The following is a 22,817-nucleotide window of genomic DNA, read 5'->3' as shown; positions in this document are numbered from 1 at the left end:
CTTGACTTTTAAGTTCAATTTAGTATCTAAACTTGATTCGTGGTTCAAATTGATTCAAATAAGTCTTTACTGTGATTATCAATTAGATTAAAAAAATTGAAGTTGAGCAATCAAGTTACCTAATTAGGTTAAAATAAATTTAGATACCAAATTAAATATTAAAGTTAATGTAAATATCTAATTATACTAAAAAATTTAGATATAAACTTACATCTAAATAAAAATTCTGATATTAAAATATATTTATTTTTATCCAATTTAGTTGCAAGGAGAACTAGGAAGGAGCAACTTTAACTAATAAGCAATCCCAAGAAAAGAGCCAATAAAATCTGACATTTAAAAACAAAATTCATTTTATTCATTCACATTCTTATCACTAAATTAGTCAAAGTATAGCTGAATACTTTACGCTCATCTCTTGCATGCATGCGTGGAACTGAACAACCTCTCCCATGATTCCCCCCCCCTTCCCCTACGATATCATCTATTTTAACAGACAAAATGGAATCTTTACTCATTTTATACTCTTAACATCACTGCAGTAACAATGATTCTATCTTTTGCTTTTGCTTCTTGTTTTCTATGTCTTGTAACAGCTACTCTGTCGGAGGATCAACAGAAAATGAACGAAAGGTATATATTTTATATAATCCCTTGCTGATTTCCTTGTTGATGTAATATGTGTACTGTTGATGACAGCCATATGTTGTATACATGGGAGAGGTGCCAGAAAATGGAGTCAGGCTATCGGCCATGGATGAACATCATAACCTGCTGCTTAAAGCAGTTGGAGAGTAATACATATATTTGCAGATTAAATTTTTGTTTATACTGATAATTTTCTCATTGGAATGGTATTTTTCTTGTAGTGAGGATATAGCGAGAGAATCCAAATATATAGCTATGGAAAAAGCATCAACGGTTTTGCAGCATGGCTTTTTCCGGATGAAGCAAAGAGACTATCAGGTCCTATTATTATGTAGTTCCCATTTTGACAATTGATGTTAATGATGATCAAATGGATTTGCAGAGGAAGATGGAGTGGCGTCTGTATTTGTAAACACAAAGCGCAAACTTCTTACAACAAGATCATGGGATTTTCTGGGAGTGCCTGAGAGTTCAAACAACGGATATGGCAGTGTTGAAAGCAATATCATAGTTGGTTTAATGGACACTGGTAAATATTCTGGAAAAAACATGGTTTTCTTTTCTTTTTTAATTCTTGAATTAGGAAGTTGTTCCTAATGCATTTCTGTGTTTAATCATAATGTTGTTAGGTATTTGGCCGGGATCTCCCAGTTTTAATGATGCAGGTTATGGACCTCCACCAGCTAAATGGAAGGGTAAATGTGATAAAGGAGCCAACTTCACTGGTTGCAACAAGTAATTTCTCTAAAAAACACACTAAATTACATGATTCTAGTGATGCAATCCAAATTCTGATGTTCAAGCTTTTCTTATATGAGCAGCAAAGTCATTGGTGCAAGATATTATCATCTAGAAGACTTTAGCGGTGGTCCCGATGAACCTACTCCGGTTGACACTGATGGCCATGGCACTCATACCGCCTCCACTGCTGCTGGCATACCTGTGAAGGGCTCCAGCCTATATGGCATAGCCAAAGGAACAGCTCGAGGTGGGGTTCCATCTGCACGTATAGCCATGTACAAGGTTTGCTGGAGCGAGGGATGTAGCGACATGTATGTACTGGCTGCGTTCGATGATGCCATCGCCAATGGAGTGGACTTGATATCCATTTCATTAGGAGGTGACTCCATGGGTTATTTCAATGACTCTGTTGCTATAGGTGCTTTTCATGCTATGAGAAAAGGGATTTTGACATCTTGTGCCGGAGGAAACGGCGGGCCGACACTTGAAACTGTTCAAAACGTTGCACCATGGATTTTGACTGTCGCTGCAAGCAGCGTCGATAGGCAATTCTTCTCGACTATTAAGCTCGGCGATGGCACAATAACTTCTGTACGTTCTCAATTATGTCTTGTAAATTCCTGCACTCATATTTTGCATAATAATCGTACTAAATCTGGTCTCATACGTCAAAAAAGGGCTTCGGAATCAGCACCTTTTCAATGAAAAACAAGATGTACCCTTTCACAAATGGAGCACATGCAACCAATGTTACTATAGATTTTTACTATGGAAATATCAGGTATGTATCAACAGCAGGTAAATATGTTTCTCTAATCGCATGAGACATCTGATCCAATTGTGTTTAATAACGATTAAGTGCTTGCGATTCCGGAACACTGGGCGAGGACAAAGTGAAGGGGAAGATCGTGTATGCCTAGAGTTTCAGATCAGGATGATAGTATCAAGATGCTGGATGGGGCAGGAACCATAATGGCCATTGATGAACCAACAGACCATTATTCCCTCACTCTTATACCCGCAACAGTTGTGGTTCGTAGCAAGAGCGGCGATAAGCTCGATCGTTACATTAACACTACAAGTAAGCCTTCTTTAAGATTCATTCTTTTTCCCACTTTCAGAATCTTTGATTCAACAATGAAAAGCTTACAGATGTGCTGAAATGCATTCATGATGCCAGGAACCCTGAGGCTGTCATATAAGACTAGAACTGTTCATATGGATGCTCCTTTTGTGGCTTCTTTCTTCTAGAGGGCCTCAGTTAACAGACCGAAACGTTCTCAAGGTCATAAATCAATCTTCTAGACCCTCTTTTCTGTTTATTTCCCTTTATTTTCGTTCCTAACGCAAGACTTCCCAAGTTCCCATGGCCAGCCCGATGTTACTGCTCCAGGGCTAACATACTAGGTGCCTACAGAATGACCTCGATAACCGGCGATCCAACTGACCGACGCTATTCGGCATTTAACATTATGTCCGGCATATCTATGTCTTGTCCCCATGCTGCAGCTGCTCCAGGGCTAAACATACTAGGTGCCTACACAGAATTGACCTCGATAACCGGCGATCCAACTGACCGACGCTATTCGGCATTTAACATTATGTCCGCATATCTATGTCTTGTCCCCATGCTGCAGCTGCTGTCGTTCCTAACGCAAGACTTCCCAAGTTCCCATGGCCAGCCGATGTTACTGCTCCAGGGCTAAACATACTAGGTGCCTACACAGAATGACCTCGATAACCGGCGATCCAACTGACCGACGCTATTCGGTTAACATTATGTCCGGCATATCTATGTCTTGTCCCCATGCTGCAGCTGCTCCAGGGCTAAACATACTAGGTGCCTACACAGAATTGACCGATAACCGGCGATCCAACTGACCGACGCTATTCGGCATTACATTATGTCCGGCATATCTATGTCTTGTCCCCATGCTGCAGCTGCTGCAGCATAGACCTCGATAACCGCGATCCAACTGACCGACGCTATTCGGCATTTACATTATGTCCGGCATATCTATGTCTTGTCCCCATGCTGCAGCGCTGCTGCATATGTGAAGTCTTTCCACCCGGACGGTCGCCTGCTGCAATCAAGTCGCTCTCATGCTACTGGTAAGACTTCCAAATCGCACCAAGCAAATAGAGATTGATCCAAATTTTACTTTCTAATTCAATCACCATACCATTTTCTTGCTTCAGCAACCCGATGAAAATCAAAGACGAGTACGAAGAACTAAGCTCGGGATCGGGTCAGATAAATCCAACTAGAGCTGTAAACCCTGGACTCATCTTTGACATAAATGAGTTCCTACATAAGTTTCCTTTGTAAAGAAGGGTACAATAGCACGATCATTGGCCTACTCATCCGAGGCAAGCACAATATGACGTTCAAGATTAAAACCTGCATTAGGCTTTGACGGGCTCAACTATCCTTCCTTGCACATCTGATGGTACAGAACCGAGAATTTCAGCAGTGTTTCACAGGACTGTGACCAATGTGCAAGTGGAAGTTGTGAGTTCAAGGCAAAAGTGACAGCTCCAAGGAACTTTCCATTGCAGTTATCCCAAAAACACTGAAATTTAAAGGAAACATGAAAAGAAATCTTTCAAAGTTTCGGTGAAGGGCGGTTCAATGAAGATGGGACAGATATCCTATCGGCTACACTTGAGTGGAGGAGCAACAAAGGGCACAGTGTTAAGAGCCCTATTGTTATCTTCAAACAGCAATCCTCATTTTGATTTTGGTTCCATGTTTTTGTATATCAGAAATCAGATCTTTTCATAAATCGGTCACCATAGAAATATTTTGGAGAAAGCGATGAAGGCATGTCTTGATGTTAGCGATATATGGCATACATTTTTTTTTAAGAATGAAGAGAACGAAAAAAAATAATGTAAAATACAAAATCACCAGAAATTTCAATTATCTTTTTTGTATTTTTTATTGATAGTCTGTTTTTTGTTCCTAAATTTTATAAGTTTACCTCCTAAATTTAAAAAATTTGTATTTTAACATAAAATCGTACGTATTTTATGGCTAATAAATTAGTACCCTAATTGAGCCTAATATGATAACTTTATGATGCCTAATAAATTTATGATGTGAGATTTCTTTGATAAATTTTGGAAATTAGACTCTAGTAATAATTCTTGATATTAGGCCTTAATGGTAATAAATGTGTTAATTGAACTTATGAGCAATAGGTGTTTAATGGGCCTTAGTGGCAATCCTTGTTAATGTCTCTTTTCAAGTTTATGGTATTTTCTTCAGTTTAAATTAATTACTTTCAAGTTTTAAACTGAATATCGCTGTGGTGATCTGATTATAACATTCGTATATTTATCATATATACTAAATTGGATTTAGGTGTGATATTTTTTGTATGCTAAAAATAATGAACTACAATATTGGATTCTCCTATTATGGATTTACCATAAATTTTTCTTGAAAAAAATAACATTACGCTATAAAAATACATAATGATTGTCTAATAAAATTTTATATAACATTTTGACATATTGATTTTTGTACTATCTTGATAATGGTGCCAACTAGTGTTGCCAAAGTGGTTGAGATTTAGGAATTTGAGTTTGTAAGGCCAAGTTCGAATCCCACCATCACCGTCACTTTGATGGACAATCCAAAGTCCTATATAAATCTCAATTTGGTCTTAGGTATACCCTAACCCTGGATTGGGAGAGCTACCTCTGACCTAATTTTTTTGTAAAAAAAAGAAATGTTGTATAATATGGAGACTAGGGTGATTCCAAATTAGTGGAAGTGTTTTATATATAAAAAAATAGAAAGATGAAAAAAAAGTAATAAAGAAGAAAAATAAATGTGGGCTTGTCACGGCGCACCATTAACATTGAAAGGATTAAGTTGGACGTCGGCAAGAGACATGAAGAATGAAGATACGGTTAGTGACGGTGTCTTTGAAATCTTTCTAAATTCGAAACTGTCCTTTATTTCGGTTTTAATCAAATCTAATGAATTAAATCACAATTGATTATTTTAATATTTTGTAAAAAACTAAAATCTGAATAACAATAATCACAGTAAATGGATCAAAGAGGACGAGATCGTCTTTTGAAAAATTTAAAATTATCATATATGATATTTTCTATTAAAATTTACTTTCGCCCCACAAAATTCTATAAACTCATTCCCTTAAAATTTTAAAAATCCACCCCTAACATAAAATTGCATATGTCCTGAATCACAATCCCGGCATTTTAATTATATTAACAACTAATCCATATAGTTATCCATGCATCCGAATAGGCTATAAAACTAAATATTTAAAAAGTGTGAGATGTGCTTTTGGAAAATTCCTTTTAAACTGTTGAGTTAATCAACGGGATGAAATAGTTAAAAGGGGTGAATTGGCAAATAATTTTTGGTGGAAGATAAAAAATATATACTTGAACACAATATTAGAGTGGTTCGACTTTAAAACCAAAGTTTACATACATTACCTTAGCTATCCACACCAAGGATTTCACAAATCATAATTTGTAGCTACCTTTGAGGACAAGGTGTAACCTTACAACTCCCTCAAGAATTATACCCAAAATTCTTCAGACACTCTCTCAAAAGAAAATTACAAATTGCAAACTTATAAAACCTCACTAGGAATGTTTGCACAATTCAAGAACAAAAAAAACTTGAGAAATAAATACAAATGGGTACAAAAGTGTTCTTTGTAAGCAAAAAGAGCGTTGAAGAATGTTGACTTAGATTTGACTAAAATTTGTTGCTTTTGGCTCTCTTGATATATTGTATTTACGTATGACTTGGAATCTTATTTTATATTGCCTCTATTAATTCTAACCGTTTGGGTTGTTGTGGGAGTGAATAGAGCCATTGGGAGGTAGTTTCTCACAATAAATGTTGTCTAGAAGCTTGTAGTTGATATTCGGGCTTTGAGTATCGATACTCCCAACATTAAATACAAATATAGCCGTTGGGGAAAGGTAGTATCGATAATGGTACAAGGGATATGATACTACTATAATAAGTAGTATAGATATTGGGACTAGTATCGATACCAAATGAGTATACTAGAATTTGACAATTTCAAAAACAAAATGGTAGTATCCACACTACCATGTAGAGTATCGATACTACATGAAAAGTAATATCCGTACTAAAATAGTATCGGTACCAAAATAGCATTCTGCTTTGTCAAACTTACAAGCAAAATTGATACTACTGCATAATTTTGGGCTTCAACATCGACAGCTGTATCGATACTTCATGAACAATATGGATATAGTTGAATAATATTTGTACTACTATACTTAAAATGAATTTTTGACTCGATTGGAGTTCAAAACCCTTAGTAAAGTTTTTTCAAAGATATTTCCAGTATAAGACTCATTTTTTAATAGTGTGAGGAGTAAAATAGAGTTTTTAACCTTAAAAACAATTTATATATTTGAATGACTGAATCAAATGTAATCTTAAATTTGTTAAAACTATTTAACATTTTTGGTATATCAAAATATCAAAGTGTGTTCAACAATATCCCCCATTTTGATATAACAAAACATTTAAGAATTTTAAGATTTTCTTAAAAAATACTCCCCTTACTCTAACATTTCTTTTTTTTTTTTTTAAATCAAAAAGTTAAAAAACAATAAACAAGATAAATAACAAGGTCTTGAAGATCAAAAGTGTCAAACGAGTTAGTCAACGTAATCAATATCCTTAGGCAATTAGCATGGTCATAACAAAAGTAAACATATCTCAAAATATCTGAAATATTATAAAAATAACAATAAACATACATAGAGCATAAAAAATCCATCAAACCATCCAAAGCATAAAGAAAAATTCAAAATATCAAAGTGTGTTAAACAATCTCCTCCTATTTGATATAACAAAACATTTAAGAAATTTTAAGATTTTCTTGAAAAAAGGTATCGATACCGAGTATCAATACCCTATCGAGGTTGCGTGAACAATATCAGTACTTGAAGAACAATATCGATACTGACTAAGAACAATATCAGTACTAAATGAATAATGGTCCAATAATGCAACAATAAGTTCAAAAATGTCATTTTAATGTCAATTAAGCACATACAACATATATCATAAGACATAAAATTATTACCCTTATACAAGCATTTATTTATTCATATAAGATTAAACAACAACAAAAAACTATGACTGCTAAAGTTACATGAAGTTCTAGATAGTGAGCACCAAAAGTTCAAAAGTCATGCATACTTTAGGGTATAAATAGTGGTAGGAAACTCTAAATAGGCAAGACCAATATGTTCAAATAAACAAATATACATTTAAGCATGAATTGAACATTTTGTCAATTTTTAAGAAAATCCTAAGCTCCCCCTAACTAATTGCATAGAAGGCATCAAAAATCACGTTGTATGAATTTTTCACAAAATCATAAAGCATAATTATTTAAACACAAAGTCAAGGTAGGTTGGTTAGACCTAATTCTCTCTTAAGTGCCCAAAATCTTTCTTTGTCTAAAGGTTTGCAAAAATGTCGGCTACTGATGCCAAGTATCTACATACTTTAGACTATATCTTCATTTGAGACACGTATCTAATAAAATGATGTCTAATCTCTATGCGCTTAGTTCTAGAATGTTGAATGGGATTTTAGCGAGACAAATAGCACTAGTATTGTCACACTTGATAGTAATGATACTCACATCAATTCCATAGTCTAAAAGTTGTTGTTTCATCCAAACTTGTACACAACAACTATCGACCGAAATTTATTCCGCTTCGGTGGTAGATAATGCAACACACTATTTTGTTTCTTTGAAAATAATGAAATTAGCATTTCCTAGAATTGTCATGTATCGTAGGTGATTTTCTTAATAATTTGCAACCTCCATAATTCGCATCCGAGAAATCATGCAAGCTAAAGCTAGAGTCTCTAGAATACCAAGGTCCTATGTCAGGAGTACCCTTAAGGTATCTAAAGATTCTCTTAATGGCTTGTAAATGTGACTCCTTAGGACATGATTGAAATCTAGCACATAAGCAACCACTAAACATAATGTATGATCTACTTGCAGTAAGATAAAGCATCAAATCAAAACCTATAAAGTTTAACATCCACACACTTACCTTCTTCATCATTGTCAAGCTTTGAAGATGATCTCATAGGAGTGGCTTGAGGTTTCACATTTTCCAATCCAAATTCTGAGCATATCCTGATGTACTTTGCTTGATTTATGAGATATTTTTCTTGCTTGATTTATGAGGATGTCATATTTTCTTTGCTTGATTTGGAGCCCCAAGAAAAATGAAAGCTCCCCCATCATGCTCATCTCAATTCACCTTGCATTAGCTTAGCAAAATCTTGACAAAGAATATTATTAGTAGAACCAAAAATAATATCTCAACATAAATTTGAACTACTAATAAATCTTTACTTTTACTTTTTATAAACAAGGTAGTGTCAACCTTCCATTTTGGAAAACCTTTTTCAATAAAAAAATTTGATAATCTTTCATAACAAGCTCTAGGAACTTGTTTTAAACCATATAAAGCTTTGTCAATTTGAAAATATGGTTTGAAAATTTTGAATCCTCAAAACGCGGAGATTGTTCCACATACTTATTCTTTTATAAACCATTTAAAAATGATCTTTTAACATCCATTTGATATAAATTTTTAAAATTTTAGTGGCCAAAGTATTAAAGTGAGAAATGTTTAGGGACTTATTGATAATTTCCCCAAAAATAATTTTTCCATAAATATATAGCTTACTCTTAAGAGTGGGTTTTTTTATTGAAATCAGATTCTTGGTCCAAATTTATGTTGAAAACTAGAAATGGTTAAAGTCCTGTAAGAAATCGACAAATCATATCGAATAAAAATTTTGGAAAATAAGGATGATAAATTAGGATTAAAATATTATTTCCACATGTTAAAATTATGGAAAATAATATGGACCATTGGATTTGAAGAATTATTTCCATGTTTAATTTGGAACTTGGGTTAAAGTGGCAAATTGTAATTTTTGGAAATTGTTTTGGTTTGGAAAAGGGTAAAATAATTTGTTCATATTTGGCTTTTGAAATATGATAAGGTTGATTTGGATTGGTTGAATGGTAATTATGAAGTTTCAATAATGGCAAAATGGACATTTTCATTAAATGAATATTTTATTTATTAAGCTTAAATAAAGGTTAAATTAACATGAAATTACATGAAAATTTCATGAAACTTAGGCCATTTTCAACTCCATTTCTTGCTCCCCATAAACAAGTTAAGAATTTATTTTCATTTTTGAGCAATTTTCTTTGGATTTTAGATTATGCCGTGAAATAGAAAATTGTTCAAAAAACGCTATCATTTGGTACAAATATTGCATGCTAATCTTTATTGTGTTCAAAGATCCAAAATTTTAGGGTTTATGAAATTGATGAAGGATTTGATGTTTTTGAGTTTGTAGAATCATATACAAGCATGATTTTTGATTAAAATCACTTGTACTTGACTATATAAGCTATGTTGTTTCATCCAAACCCTAGCTTTAGGGGAAATATGTATTTGATGAAATTAAGTTTGGGTTTGATCTAGAGCAAACCCTAGCTTTAGGGGAAATATGTATTTGATGAAATTAAGTTGGGGTTTGATTCTAGAGGTCTTGAAGTGTTGAATAGAGGTGGTTTCATGCTTGAATCAAGTGAAAAGCATGAAAAACCTAGTCTTGGGTACATAAACCATTAGGCCTTGAGAAAGATGATGGGAAAAATTGTTGAAAATTTCAATGGATTATAAATGATATTTGAAAGGTTATACAAGCCTTAGAAATTTTTTTGGGCGAATCTATAATTTGTGAAGTTGGGGCCAAATTGACAATTATGAAAAGTTATGGGTTGTTTTATAATTGTTCAATAATGGTTGTAATATACTGGAAATTATTGTTGAGGGCTGAAATTGAAGTTAGAATGTGAATTTAGCTATTTTGGAAAGTTGTCAGTTTGAGGTGATAAATGTAAACATTGTGAAAGTTAGTGATTAATGGTAAATATGACATTGTGAGGTATTGGGATGAAAATTAAATTATGGAAATTATTGGGCTTAGTTGGGATTGAATTTGGAGAATTTATGACAAGGGCCCATTATGAATAAAAGGAAAAATTAACCTGATTTTAAAAGAATTTGAAAATAATAGTACTTTTGGCTATTATTATTTGTATAAATGTTAGTAAGAATACTAACATTTTATTTTATAATTGTATATGTGATTATGGATGCTTGTGTAGATCGTGATCAATTCGTGAAACGAACAAATCGAAGGCATGAAAAAAAGTTCAAGAATAATTGGATTTCGATATTAAGGCATAATAGTAGGCATACCAAGTGAGTGCATTTATTATGTACTTATGATATGAGGATGCCTTGCGATGAGTTAACCTCAAATGTTTTTATAAAACCATGTTTTACCTTACTTTGAAATATTTCATAAGGTTTATGAAAATTTTATGAATAATTTTAGGGTATGAATTGCCCTAAAATATGGATGAAATTTTACATATTTTAACAGCTATCGATGTTCCAAAAAAATGTTTATTCTGCGAATTTTGATTTACAGGCCTATTGTATGTGCATTGAGAGTAATAGGTGCATTTATTTAATGCATAGTTGCATTTTTGTATCAGTGCTTTGTGTACTTTCGGCACTATGAGTGCATCCAGGTGTTCTAATGAGTTTGTGAATTACCATTTCATATCAGTACTTTGTGTACTGTAGCTCTATGTAGTAATTGGCATACTTGGTGTGAGATGGATATCTATCGATTTAGAAAATGCATTATTGCATTTTCGTAAGAGTACTTTGTGTACTTGGAGTAGTACTTTGTGTAATATGATATTTTGTGTGTAAGGATAGTAGTCGTACGAGATTACTATTAAAAATGGTTAGTATTATGTTATTGTGTACCTTGTGTTCTCATTTGTCATATATTGGACTCTGAATGGATATTTTGGAATATGGATTTATAAGTATGCTAGGCATACGAAATACTATTTCACAGGTTATTTGATGGAAAATTTGCCTATCAAGTTAGTTTTATGCATTAATATATTTATATGATTAAACTCGTATTTTGATCTTTTATGAAATACTTATGTTTTAATATGATTATTTATTATATTATGCCTCACTAAGTGAATACTTAGCGTGTGATGATTTTCACACATAGGTAATGTGTACGATCGAAGTTAGGAGTGTAACTGATATCATCTATCAAGGGTTGCCTCATCTCTGTAACATCCTCCATACCGGGTTAGTGATCAAATTGTGAAAATTTTAAAATTTAGTGACCACCGTAGAATGAATAGTTAAAAGATATAATGGGAATGTTCGTGTGTAGGATGAATAAGTAATGAAGAGAAATAAGAGGGCAAATGAGTCTTTAGCAAGAGAAATATTAAATATTACTTAAGGTTATTTAATAAACAACGTGGAAAGCAAATGAGAGAAACAAGGTTCTAGATATTCTTTCTTCTTATTCTTCTTCTTTAACCGTGAAGCTTGCAAGCAAAGGTGAGTTGTCTTCTTTTGGATTAATTCTTATGAGTTAAGCATGGTGTTGGTTAATGAAGATTTAGGAAAGATGTTGGAGAGAAACAAAGACTTAGAAACTCAAAGAATTGTAAGTTAAGGGAGATTAAAGGTTAAGAGCCATTGAATGTAATCTTGGAAATAATTCCTATAAGAATTAGAAGTTGGATTTGACTTGTCATAAAGCTAATTAAGAAGTATGAGGTGATAGAATTAAATTTCAAAGGTTGGAATTTGAGTAAGATTTTTAAATTCTATACGGGGATTGGGGTTTTTAAGTTTTAGAGTTGTTGAGTGGATAATAATTAGTTTAAAGAAGTGTAGCAAGTTAGGGATATAAAAGGAGGTGAATTATGAAGTGTGGAGAGGATTATAAAGAGATTTTCGTACTCAAATGATAATTCTGGGTTGAGTGCATCCTTGCACATTCAATGTGCATCGTGCATCCTCAAGTAATTGAACATCAAATATCGTCAGTGCATCGATGCATAAGGAGTGCATCGATGCATTTTCAATTAAATGAACATCGAATCCATCGATGCATAAAGAGTGCATCGAAACACCTCCTTAAGAAGAAATATCGAATGTAATTTGTGTACCGATGCACATGTAGTGCATCGATACACAACAAGAGTGCATCGATCACTGTAGAGTGTATCGATGCATACCTTTATTTAGAGATGAAATAACTTTCTTTTAGCCTAAGAAATGATAGTTAGAATATATTCATTAGTATACTGATAAGTATCAATGAATTACTATGTAGATACCGAGCCTAAACAAGTTCCTGAACGATTGCCTAGGATCGATCGAGGAAAAGCAAGGAAATAGGTGAGTGCATATAATAACATGATTATAATGATATAACTAGTTCTAGACTTTTGAGAAGTCTAGATTCAATACATTGATGCATGATTCATTTCATATTGTGAAGCATGATATGAATTCATACTATGTGCATTGTAGCTTTTAAATGAATATGTATGCAAGTATATGAGCAATCTGATGAAGGTAAGGAAATGATATGTCTATGTGATACTATGTAATTTGGAAAAACCTATGTTATATAGATGAGAACTATAGGTATAGTTGGCATGCCAGAGTAGAGGGTCTACGCGTCCTTCGGGATATATGTATTCTTTGGAATATGTGTGAGGTCTTAAGATACATACTTGATCCTTGGCATATGTATATGATTCTTAAGGAATTATCTACGTGGTCCTTAGGGACAATCTTATATGGCACTACGGTACAATTCTACGTGGCACTTCGTGCAATTCTACGTGGCACTTCGGTGCATTTATACGAGCTGTGGTGACAAGATAGTGCACAACCTCAGTACTCACATACCTTAGGTTCTCAGTATGGTATCATGGGCTAGTGAATGGATTAATATGAACTTATGAGTGTTAATGTGATGAATCTATGTAGGAAAACATGGTTATGGCATTATACAGATTAAATGCATATGTTATTGCATTTCATTTCATTTTGGCATCTCATGATATTTCCTTATTATTATATATTGCCTCACTAAGTCGATGACTTAGCGTGTGATTGTTTCATACGTAGGATCCAAGAAAGTAGACGATAATTCACCTGCCCTGGCCAGGCAAAGTGAAGGACGGGCATCTCAGGGAGTGCCTGTACAAGATCAAGACACTTTCTTCAGGATGTTGGACGCTATTCTGACGCGTCTTCAACCTCCTGCCCCACCAAATCAAAGAATGAATGTAGCAAAAGAGTTGAGAAGTTTGAGAGCTCCCGAATTTAAGGGAGAATCTGAGGAAGGTCCAGTTGTGGTGGATCTTTGGTTGAATGATTTGAAAATCATGTTGGAGGGTTTCCACTGCTCTGAAGTGGAGAAGTTAGATGGAGCTGTCTCGTTGCTGAGGGGGCAGGAAAGAATATGATGGACGAACGTCACCATGAGGATGTCAAATGACCAGTTGACTTGGTCCTTGTTTTTAGAAGAATTCAAGAACAAGTACATCGGAGATCCGTTCATTCGGAAAATGAATCAAGAGTTTATGAATTTAAAGTAGATGAATCGTTCTGTATATGAGTATGAATGCGAGTTTAACAAGCGGAGTCGGTTTGCATATGAGATTGTGCCAACTGAAAAAGAGGCATGTGAATGGTTTGTGGAGGGCTTACGCCCTAGATTGAAAGAGATGCTGATAGTATTGAATTTTTCCTCATTCCAAGAGGTGATTAATCATGCCAAAGCTCTTGAAAGAGCTCAGAATGAGAGATTCAGGGATTTTAGAGTTCAGACATCAAAGAGAACAGGTGCTTCTTCCAGCTCGACACCACCAAAAAGAGAGAGAGACTCAGGATTTCGATTACAATCTAGATCTGAATTAGTTGCATCATCAGCTAGAGGAGCAAGTCAGGTGAGACCTACACAGACATAATCAGTGGGATCTGGTGTTGGGAGATCTACTTCGAGTCAAGCGAGACAGTGTCAGCATTGTGGAAAGAACCATTTTGGGTCATGTCGGATGGCTTCTGGAACTTGTTTTCGATGCAGAGATACCAAACATTTTATCCGAGATTGTCCGGTAATGATTGGAGAGTCTGCACCATCTGAGAGAGCTGGCTCTGCCTCACAGAGAGGTCGGAGAAGAGGTAGAGGAAGGAACCAGTCTGAATCATATGCTCAACCTAAAGTTCGGTCAACCGTACGGGTGTACAATTTAAAAACAAGTGAAGACCGTGATGACCCTTATATTATAGTAGGTACTTTTCAGCTGTATAATAAATTAGTATTGGTACTGATTGATCCGGGTTCTAATTATTCTTACATTACAAGTAATTTAGTAAAGGAATTGAGGATTCGCTTAGAAGCTACGAGTAATGAGATTATAGTAACTAATCCTTTAGGCCATAGTGCTCGGGTGAACAAAGTCTGTAAAGGGGTGTCCCATAAAGATTTAGGGAATTGAATTCCCTGCTAATCTAATGGAATTACCCTTTGAATAGTTTGAAGTGATTTTGGGAATGGATTGGTTGTTCCGTTACTATGGGGATGTTAATTGTAGATCGAAAAATGTAACCCCGAAGAGTCCAAGAGAAACAGAAATAAGTGTGATTAGTGAAAGGTTTAATCCTCTGGAAAATGTAATATCATTAATGTCTGCTAAGAAACTATTGTTACAAGGATGTCAAGGTTTTTTGGCAAATGTGATAGATACAAGAGCTAAAGAGAAAGGATTAGATGAGATTTCAATAGTTCGGGAATTCCCTGATGTTTTTCCCACTGAGTTGCCAGGATTACCTCCAGTTAGAGAGGTAGAATTTTAAATTGAAGTAATGCCGGGAACAACTCCGATTGCAATGGCACCTTATCGGATGGCTCCGAAAGAATTGCAAGAGTTAAAGAATAAATTGTAAGAGTTGTTAGAGAAGGGATTTATTCGACCAAGTGTGTCGCCTTGGGGAGCTCTGGTGTTATTTATTAAGTAGAAGGATGGATCAATGCGTCTCTGCATTGATTATCGATAGCTTAATAAGGTGACCATCAAGAATATGTATCCCCTCACGCACATTGATGACTTGTTTGATCAGCTAAAAGGAGCTTCAGTATTTTTGAAGATCGATCTACGTTCGGGTTATCACCAATTGAAGATTCAGGAGAAAGACATTCCGAAGACGGCTTTCAGAATGAGATACGGTCACTATGAATTCATTGTAATGCCGTTTGGAGTAACGAATGCACATGCTGCTTTCATGGATCTCATGAATAGGTTTTTTCAGCCCTATTTGGACCAGTTTGTTGTTGTCTTTATTGATGACATACTGGTTTACTCGAAGTCCATTGAAGAACATAGCACATATTTGCGAATAGTTTTGCAAATTCTCAGAGATAAGAAGCTTTATGCCAAATTGTCCAAATGTGAATTTTGGTTAAATGAAGTAATTTTCTTGGGGTATGTGATCTCTGCAGATGAGATTCGGGTGGACCCTCAAAAGGTAAAAGCTATAATGGACTGGAAAGTTCCAAAGAATGTATCCGAAGTTCGGAGTTTCCTTGGACTTGCCAGTTATTATCGAAGATTTGTTAAGAATTTTTCGATGATAGTGCTACCTTTAACGAAGTTGATGAGAAAGAATGTACCGTTTGTTTGGACTTCTGAATGTCAAGAAAGTTTTGAAGCTTTAAAGAGAATTATGACATAAACTCCTATATTGGTTCAACTAGAATCTGGTAAGCATTTTGTTGTATACATTGACGCTTCCCACAATGGGTTGGGGTGTGTATTAATGCAAGAAGGGAAGGTGGTAGTGTATGCATCGAGACAGTTGAAACCACATGAAAAGAATTACCCCACCCATGATTTAGAAATGGCTACAGTGGTGTTCGCCCTCAAGATTTGGCGCCATTATCTGTATGGAGAACGATGTTATTTGTATACAGATCATAAGAGTTTGAAGTATCTGAGGACTCAAAAAGAGCTTAATTTGAGGCAACGGAGATGGGTAGCGTTCTTAAAAGATTATGATGTGATAATTGAGTATCATCCCGGAAAGGCTAACGTGGTAACAGATGCCTTGAGCAAGAAAATGTTTGCAGCCTTACGAGCTATTGATACAAGATTATCTTTAACTGGAGATGGTGGTCTATGTGCAGAGTTAAAACTTAAACCAGTATGGTTGGAATGAATAGGAGAATTGCAAATTAAAGATGAAAGGTGTTTGAAAAGAATTGAATAAGTAAAGAGTAGAGAGATTAAAGACTTTGAGGTTAAGTCGGATGGGAATTTGTATTATAAAGGAAGAATTGTGATACCCGACAATGAGGATTTGAATAAAGAAATATTAACAGAGGCTCATTGCAGTCCATTAACGATGCACCCGGGTGGAACCAAGATGTATATGGATTTGAAGGATCGATTTTGGTGGTCAGAGATGAAACGAAGCATCACAGAATTTCTGTCTAAGCGTTTGATATGTCAACAAGTCAAAACTGAGCATCAAGTTCCGTCAAGATTATTGCAACCGCTTTACATTCCTCAATGGAAATGGGAAAATGTGACGATGGATTTTGTTTCGGGGTTACCCTTGACTCCGAACAAAAGAGATTCAATCTGGGTAATTGTTGATCGATTGACTAAGTCAGAGCATTTCTTTCCGGTTATAACAGATTTCTCTATGGAAAAGTACGTGGAGCTATATATTAGGGAAATTATTAGATTGCATGGAGTACCTGTTTCTATAGTCTCTGATCGAGACCCTTGATTCACTTCGAGATTCTGGAAATCTTTGTATGGAGCGTTGGGAACTCGTTTAAACTTTAGTACGGCTTTTCATCCTTAGACTGACGGGCAATCAAAGAGAACTATTCAGATATTGGAAGATATGTTGAGAGCATGTGTAATGGAATTCAAAGGATCATAGGAAAAGTATTTACCACTGGCAGAGTTCGCTTACAACAATAGTTATCAGTCCAGTATAAAGATAGGCCCATACGCGGCATTATATGGGAAGAAATGTCGTACTCCATTAAATTGGTATGAACTCAAAGATCGAAGTGTTCTTGGTCCTGATTTATTTCAAGATGTAAAAAAAAAAGTTTGAGAAATTCAGCATAACCTCAAAGTAGCCTCTGATCGGCAAAAGTCCTATTCTGATCTTAAAAGAAAAGAGATTGAATTTGAGGTTAGAGATAAAGTTTTCCTTAAAGTATCTCCCTGAAAGAAAGTATTACGATTTGGTCGGAAAGGAAAGTTAAGTCCTAGATTCTTTGGGCCATATGAAGTTGTTAAGAGGATAGGACCCGTGGCATATCAGTTATCTTTGCCACCAGAAATGGAGAAAATTCATAATGTTTTCCATGTGTCTATGTTGCGGAGGTATAGGTCTGATCCCTCTCACATCATTGCACCAGAACAAGTAGAAGTCAAATCGGATCTGACATATGAAGAAGAGCCAATGAGAATATTGGATTATGAAGTAAAACAATTGAGGAATAAAACTGTTCCATTGGTCAAAGTTCTCTGGAGAAATCACAAAGTAGAGGAAGCCACGTGGGAGCGTGAAGAAGATATGCGTTGTCAATACCCCCATATGTTCGTTCAATGAAAATTAGAGGACTAATTTTTTTAAGAGAGGGAGATTTGTAACATCCTCCATACCGGGTTAGTGATCAAATTGTGAAATTTTAAAATTTAGTGACCAAAATAGATAAATTGAATAGTTGAAAGATTTAATGGGAATGTTTCGTGTAGGATGAATAAGCAAAGAAGGGAAATTAAGAGGGCAAATGAGTCTTTTAGCAAGAGAAATAAGTAAATATTACTTAAGGTTATTTAATAAACCACGTGGAAAGCAAATGAGAGAAAACAAGGTTCTAGATATTTCTTTCTTCTTCTTCTTCTTCAACCGTGAAGCTTGCAAGCAAATGTGAGTTGTCTTTTTTTGGATTAATTCTTATGAGTTAAGCATGGTGTTGGTTAATGAAGATTTAGGAAAGATGTTGGAGAGAAACAAGGACTTAGAAACTCAAAGAATTGTAAGTTAAGGGAGATTAAAGGTTAAGATCCATTGAATGAAATCTTGGAATAGAAATCATAATAAGAATTAGAAGTTGGATTTGACTTGTCATAAAGCTAATTAAGAAGTATGAGGTGATAGAATTAAAATTTGAACAGGTTGGAATTTGAGTAAGATTTTTAAATTCTATATGAGGGATTGGGTTTTTAAGTTTTAGAGGTGTTGAATGGATAATAATTAGTTTAAAGAAGTTTATGCAAGTTAGGGATATAAAAGGAGGTGAATTATGAAGTGTGGATAGGATTATAAAGAGATTTTCGTACTTAAAATGATAATTATGGGTTGAGTGCATCGATGCACATTGAATGTGCATCGATGCATCCTCAAGTAATTGAACATCGAATGTCGTCAGTGCATCGATGCATAAGGAGTGCATCAATGCATTTTCAATTAAATGAACATCGAATGCCCTCAGTACATCGATACTTAAGGAGTGCATCGATGCACCTCCTTAAGAAGAAAACATCGAATGTAATTTGTGTACCGATGCACAGATAGTGCATCGATACACACACTAAGGAGTGCATCGATGCATACCTTTATTTAGAGATGAAATAGCTTTTCTTTTAGCCTAAGAAATGATAGTTAGAATATATTCATTAGTATACTGATAAGTATCAATGAATTACTATGTAGATACCGAGCCTAAACAAGTTCCAGAACGATTGCCTAGTAGGATCGATCGAGGAAAAAGAAAGGAAATATAGGTGAGTGCATATACATAACATGATTATAATGATATAACTAGTTCTAGACTTGTGAGAAGTCTAGATTCAATACATTGATGCATGATTCATTTCATATTGTGAAGCATGATATGAATTCATACTATGTGCATTGTGTAACATGTTTTAAATGAATATGTATGCAAAGTTATCTGAGCAATGTGATGAAGGTAAGGAAATGATATGTCTATGTGATATATATACTATGTAATTTGGCAAAAGCCCATGTTATGTAGATGAGAACTATAGGTATAGTTGGCATGCCAAGAGTAGAGGGTCTACGCGGTCCTTCGGGATATATATGTATTCTTTGGAACATGTGTGAGATATTTAAGACATATACTTGATCCTTGGCATATGTATATGATTCTTAAGGAATTATCTACGTGGTCCTTAGGGATAATCTTATATGGCACTACGGTGCAATTCTACGTGACACTTCAGTGTAATTCTACGTGGCACTTCGGTGCATTTATACGTGCTGTGGTAATAGCATAGTGCACAACCTCACAGTACTCACATACTTTAGGTTCTCAGTATGGTATTATGGGCTAGTGAATGGATTAATATGAACTTATGAGTGTTAATGTGATGAATCTATGTGTAGGAAACATGGTTATGGACATTATACAGATTAAATGCATATGTTATTGCATTTCATTTCATTTTGGCATTCTCATGATATTTCCTTATTATTATTATATTGCCTCACTAAGTCGATGACTTAGCGTGTGAGTGTTTCACACGTAGGATCCGAGAAAGTAGACGATCAAGGTTAAGCAACTAGACAACATTACTCCTGCAACTCTCAGATCAGAAGCAACTTAATAGTATGCCATTTTGTTATGTAAATCAGTGTTTGCATGTAATAGAATGTTAAGTTGTGTATGCTCTGAGTATTTTGTGAACTTTGTATAAACCTATATATATATAATTGTATTTTCTTAATATAATTCAAACGTTTTGTTATTTTGTTAAGAATAATGCTTTAAAAAGATAATGTGACATCTCGGACTCATATCCAGGTCGGGTACGGGTTGGGGGTGTTACATCATCAGTAACAGTATGTCATCCCTAGATGTTTATTTTGATATTACTAGTTGACATGTACTTAGATATATATTGTGATTCTCTGATAAGATACTTGATATTTAGTTGTAGTATTATGTTACGTTTGAACTTAAATTACAGTTTGATGGATTTTAAACATTATTTTATATATATGCAATTGAAAAACGTTTTATAAAATACACTATTAAACCATTTACTTAAAGAAACAAAATTTTACTGTATTTCAAGTACGAAAATGTTTTAAAAGTCATGTGACATTTGTGACTAATGTACGGGGACGTATACGAGAAATGGGTTTTGTATTTATTGGTATCAGAGTTACATGTTTAGTCGATTCTCGACCGAAAATGAGTGTATTTTATGTAAAAAAAAATGTGTGCATGCCACTAGGATGTCAGAGTTACTGATATGATGTCAATATGATATGATTAATGTCACTCCTCACTAACTTAAGTTGTTATTATGTGTGTTGTGTTAGATGTTGGGAACTAAGGATAAATGTAAGAAAGTTGATAATGTTGAAAGGAATTTCGAGATTGAAATCGACCAAAAAAGATCTGACATAACTTCAGTATCACGCCTTAGAAGAGTTGGGGCTTTAAGGGATTTTCCTCCATTCTGTGGAAGAAATGCCCCAACGTTTAATGAAGTTACTGCATTAAACAATCCATTACAAAATTTAAATATATTACAAGGGAAGTTAAATTGGATGAAGATCCATAGGAGATTATTGAATCTATTGATGACTCTGAGGTTTCTACATGTAAGCTTAAATAATTAAGGAATATTTAAGTTAAACATTAAGTTGCTTCAAGAAATGTTGATTTGAGTTAGAGGAAATAAGTAAGCGGTAAGTAATTTGCCTACTAAAAATTTAAAGAAAGCTGAGTTATTAGTGAATTAGATATAATTATGTTATCATTCTAAAAGTTTTAAAATGAGTTTCAACAAGAGTAGATGTTAAGTTTTATGGACTTGATAGAGTTACCTTGCAAAGGTAAGATTATGGAATAAATTGTCTACCCCCTTCCATGCTACAATGAATTATCGCTTAGATTGTTGTTGATTTTTAAGAACTGGAAAAGTTTCGAGTTCGTAGTGGTAATAGAAAGAGTAAATTTGTTTACTAGTGTGATTTTAGCGTTAACTGCTACGAAGTTTTTGCTACAAAGTTGTCAAGTGTTCTTAGTAAATGATGTGGACATTTAGACTTTCATAGTTAAGATGAAAAATGTTTCAATTGCTTGAGAATATTTTCAATGGATCCGAAAAAGTTATCCGTAATACTTCAAGAATGAAATAAGGAATTTTAAAAGAGTGGTATTCTAATCGACTTGATCTCAAGTGATATGATAGCGGTAAACCCTATGAGTCATGGTTTAAGTGTGAGTCAAACATGTAGTAAATGTCTGATAAAGATTCAAGGGGATATGTTCCCGGTGAATCTGATGAAATTACCTTTTGACGAATTTGAGATTATTTTGGGCATGGATATGTTGTCTCCACATTATGGTTGGGTTGATTTTCGCAAGAAGCAATTATTTCAAAAAGATGCGGAGGATTTGGAAATTATAGTGATTGATGAAAAAGTAAAATCATCACCCAATGTGATATCGACAATGATTGCAAAGAAAATGATGTCACAAGGACGTATAGGTTTTCTAGATAATGTGATAGATACTCAAGTATCTAAAGTAAGATTGTATGATATTCCCACAGTTTGGGAATTTCTAGATGTTATTTTTTCAAATGAATTACCTAGGTTACCTCCGGATCAAGAGGTGGAATTCAAGATTGATGGTTATCATGATATTGAGCATGTTTCTATGGTTCCGTATCGAATGGATCTGAACGAGTTAAGAGAACTAAAGGCTCAGTTACAAGAATTACTTAATCAAGGTTTCATCAGATCAAGTGTTTCACCATGGGGAGTATCTGTGTTGTTGCCGAAAAGAAAGATGAATCCATGTAGTTATGCATAGATTATCGACAATTGAATAAAGTGACAATATGAATAAGTATCCACTTTTGAGGATTGATGATATGTATGATCAATTGGAAGGTGTAACAGTGTTCTCTAAGATTGATCTTCAGTCTTGATACCATCAATTGAAGATTAAGAGGAGGATATTCCTAAGACAGATTTTTGGACGCGCTATAGAAACTACGAGTTGTGGTGATGCTATTTGATTTGACTAATGTTCTTATAGCTTTTATGGATTTGATTAATCAAGTGTTCCAACTTTATTTGAATCAAATTTTGGTGACATTTGAAAGAAAAAGTAGTAGCTAAAATGTTGAAATGTGAATTCTGGTTGACTTAAGTTGCTTTTCTTGGCCATTTTGTTTCGGTAGATGCATAAGGGTACACCCCAAGAAAATTCATGCTATAGTGGATTGGAAACACCCAAAGAACATCTCAGAAGTTTGGAGTTTCTTGGGACTTGTTGGTTACTATCGAAGGTTTGTGAAGAACTTTTCGATGATAGCATCACCGCTAACCAAGCTTTTAAG

At 34.5% G+C, this 22,817-nt stretch overlaps 1 pseudogene; it reads left to right on the top strand.

Annotated features, from left to right (window-relative positions):
• Positions 1-582: 582 nt before the first annotated feature.
• On the top strand, positions 583-2,550 carry LOC120180981 (annotated as a pseudogene).
• Positions 2,551-22,817: the final 20,267 nt, after the last annotated feature.

Source organism: Hibiscus syriacus, unplaced genomic scaffold, assembly GCF_006381635.1.
Source record: "Hibiscus syriacus cultivar Baekdansim isolate YM2019G1 unplaced genomic scaffold, ASM638163v2 tig00112503_pilon, whole genome shotgun sequence".
Taxonomy (NCBI): Eukaryota; Viridiplantae; Streptophyta; class Magnoliopsida; order Malvales; family Malvaceae; genus Hibiscus; species Hibiscus syriacus.
Note: the sequence above shows the minus strand (reverse complement) of the source record. Positions and strands in the feature narration are given on the sequence as shown.